The sequence below is a fragment of the Anser brachyrhynchus genome, assembly GCF_964034855.1.
Source record: "Anser brachyrhynchus genome assembly, chromosome: 1".
NCBI lineage: Eukaryota > Metazoa > Chordata > Aves > Anseriformes > Anatidae > Anser > Anser brachyrhynchus.
The window spans coordinates 48,184,341-48,188,188 of record NC_137694.1 but is presented as its reverse complement, the minus strand read 5'-3'; positions in this window follow the sequence as shown (position 1 = coordinate 48,188,188).

The following is a 3,848-nucleotide window of genomic DNA, read 5'->3' as shown; positions in this document are numbered from 1 at the left end:
AACCGTGTCCCCAAGCACCAGGCCCAACCTTTCCTCGAACCCCCCAGGGACTGTGACGCCACCGCCTCCCCGGGCAACCCGTCCCAACGCCTGACTGCCCGTTCTGAGAGGAAATGTCTCCTCGTTTCCAACCTGAACCTCCCCTGGCACAACTTCAGGCCATTCCCTCGTGTGTGCGCTCAGCGGAGCTGAGCAGCAGCAGCCCGGTGCTGCTGACAGGACGGGCACTGCGCTTTGCGTGGACATGGAGTTAAATGCATTACAACGCCTTCACCTCTTTCCCGTGGTGATCGCTATTTTCTGACTGAAACCAGGCAGCAAGAGTGGAAATATCATAACCGTGATCCTCTGGGAAACGTCACCCGTTCCCCTGTGAAATCCCTGTGGCTAAAAGGGGACGTGGGCATCCAGACCAGCGTGGGCACTCTTCTAAGGAGATTAGCAGTCCTTTGATAAGGATTAGAAATGGCTTCCTTGGTATTTTGGAGCGTGGGTGTTACCGATGACCCCAGCAGGAAAAAGAGAGAGGAGAAAAATAAAATAAAAAAAGCCGTGCGTTAAAGCAGGCAGCATTGTGCATGGATCTGGAGCCCTGGTTAGCTGCCGTCACAGCGCCTGTAAACTGCAGGGCGAGGTCGGCGGGTGACGAGGATTGCACATCGGGATTACACAGCAGTCATCGATAGCAAACAATTTTCATGAGAAATGTAGTCAGGAATCAGTATGAGCTCAGGAATTTCAGAGGAGGACACATAGGAAAAAAACTTTTAAAATACAAAATTATCTAGGTAACTAAAATCAGCAGGCAGGGTTGGGTGTCTGTTACCAGCAAAGCTGTTGAATAACATTACAGTGACCATCTCTCTCCCCGTCTCACAGCTGTGCAAGAAGCAATACTGAAAACCTGCTCCTACCTCTGATTGCTTTTACTATAATGCTGCTGTAGTGACTCAGATGGGCCTGGCCTGGGAATCTTGCAGAGTGCAGGGGAAGAGAGAGTGAAAGCAAGAGACCAAGGGCACAAAGAGGAGATGGTTGAGGGAAGAAGAACTAGCAAGCATGGGACTCAGGAACACAGCAGAGAGGCAAGAGGGTCAGACAAGAGATGAGCCTAGAGAATGAGAGGGAGAAACAACTAGAAAATGAAAATTATATATTGCAAGGCAAATGAGAAACATAAAGATCAATAAGTAAATATGAAAGGAAAACTAACTGTTGGGGAAAGAGGGAAACATATCGGTGTGTGTTTGTTTTCTCTTTGTGTCAGTCTGACTCTGCTAATGAAGTCAGTGCCTAAAGGAAGCAGGAATAATAAACACCCTTATAACATACTGGATTCAGGCAGTAGCAAGTTCACCTCTTGGCAACATCACCCAACACCCAGGTTTTTCATAGGAATAGAAATGTATGCAGCTACAGATGTCAGTAGCTTATTTTCCAAAAAAGTAAATTCTCTTTATCATACACCATTCAAATGCACTGTGAGGCTCAAGTAAAAGTACAGATTTCATTTAGAGACCGTCAAGGTGTTTGGTTGATACTGTTAGAGGTTATTTGTGTTTCTTTACATGTCATCTCAAATTAGTTCTGGGTAGATCAGCATTTCACACAGCAGCAAGTTTCATCCTCACACAAAGAAAACAACATACAAAGAGCTGTTAAATCAGTGGGGAACCCCAGGAAAATATTTAGAAGTGGTTTGCAGATATACTCTTTGGAGAAAGATAGATAATACTTAAGTATGGTCAGAAAGTGTCTTGTTGAGTTTGTAGGCTTGTTTAGACTTCCTTTCTGGCTTACTTGAGGAAGCTGAAAATAATTGCTAGATTAGATAAATCCTCATCTTCTGTCACCCAGTGGCATATCTTTAGAGAAGGATATTGCTGTTATGCACATATGCTGCTGTTCATACCTGTAGTTTAATCCATGCTTAGTTTCTGTCACCTTGACCTGAATCCAACCTATCAGGACAGAGGCCAAAGGGGGGATTAGTGCTAGGAGTGCAAGCACCGTCAGCCTCTGAGTCAGCAGAGTCTGAAAGCATGCAAATGGTATCATCGTCTCTTACAATTGTGGCAGAGACGTTTGTATCCAAGTAGCATGCTGTTTGTATTGGAGAGCTAAAACCATATGTAGTTGTGTGGAAATTGCCTGACAAAAACAATACTTTGGCATTGCAAAATCAGAAGATGAAATTGCTTTTAAATGCAGTAGTGATTGCACAGAGGTGTTCTCTAGTTTTCTGTTCAGCATGTACATAGACTCTTGCTTATACAATACTGATCGTCTGCCTCCTTCCCCTCTAACCACGTGTCTATAGCTATGGTAAAAAAAGATGTTTCCCAGATGAGTACCAAGTTATTAAAATGGTATTCTAAAAAAAAATAAAAATAAAAAAATGCAGATGGAATTTATTGGTCTGCTAAGAGATATCACATTTAAGTACATTGTACTCATATTATGGGCTTCAGTTCTGACTACGCTTTTATTTCCATTAGATTGGCTCCATTCTAGCCACAACTAAAGAGTTTTTCCAAATTTTACACATACATCGTGGGTGAGTAGAACCTGTCACTCGCTAACTGAAGCCATCAGGACTGCATCAATGCAAGCTCAGCTCCCAGAGTTCTTGTCCAAAGAGTATCGATGCTTCTTTCAGCAACTCAGCACTGGCCTGCTTCAAGCTTCTTCTAAGGCAGGGGAGGGTGGATCCTCTGCCTTGTAGGCTGCACATGAAAAGTAACACAACATTGCTCCACTAGGTAACTTTGTAAAACTAAGTAGTTTTCACCTACATCAACAGTCCAGACATAAATTCAGGAGGGCACAATGTGAATATTCCTCTTTTCAATGATAACAACTCTATGCTAGTTGTCATGGCAGGCAAAACCCACCTTTTGATTGCTGTACACAGTACACAGTAGCACAAGTACAGTGATGGCACACATGCATTCAGGAAACATTTATCTCTAAGTTTAAGCTGCACTGATAGCATCAGCTACCTGGCTAGTTCAGGGCATTTTTGATGTGTCTAAATGATGAGCTGCAGTTACTGATTAGTGTAACAGCAGATGGAGTCTTGGGTGCCTTCAGCTGGTTTCTGGTTCGTTTGTAAAATTTTGCTTCTCGGATTTATTAGGGGCACCACCATGAAGTGTTTTTGGTGTACAGTGATGGTAAGGGTCATTTGTCAAATGTCTCATCCAGTGATTGTCAACGCTGTATGGAAACCACTGCTTGGCTATGCATGACACTTCTCTTCCTATGCTAAATTATGGCATTACCATTGTATTTTCCTCTCTGCCTTTCTATTTTCTGGGTGCTAAAACACTCGGCCCTGGCAGCCAAAAGTGCCCCGTACCCTGGGGTGCATCTGGCCCAGAACCGCCAGGCGATCGAGGGAAGGGATTGTCCTGCTCTGCTCTGCGCTGTGCGGCCTTACCTCAAGCACTGTGTGCAGTTTGGGGTGCCACAGTATAAAAAGGACATAAAACTATTAGAGAGTGTCTAAAGGAGGGCTATGAAGATGGTAAAGGGTCTAGAGGGCAAGATATATGAGGAGGGGCTGAGGTCCCTTGGTTTGCTCAGCCCAGAGCAGAGCAGGCTGAGGGGAGGCCTCACGGCGGCCTGCAGCTCCCTCATGAGGGGAGCGGAGGGGCAGGCGCTGAGCTCTGCTCTCTGGGGACAGCGACAGGACCCGAGGGAACGGCATGGGGCTGGGACAGGGGAGGGTCAGGCTGGGGGTTAGGGAAAGGTTCTGCACCCAGAGGGTGGTCGGGCACTGGAACTGCCAGGGCAGTGGTCATGGCATGGAGCCTGCGGGAGTTCAAAAGAGTTTGGACAACGCT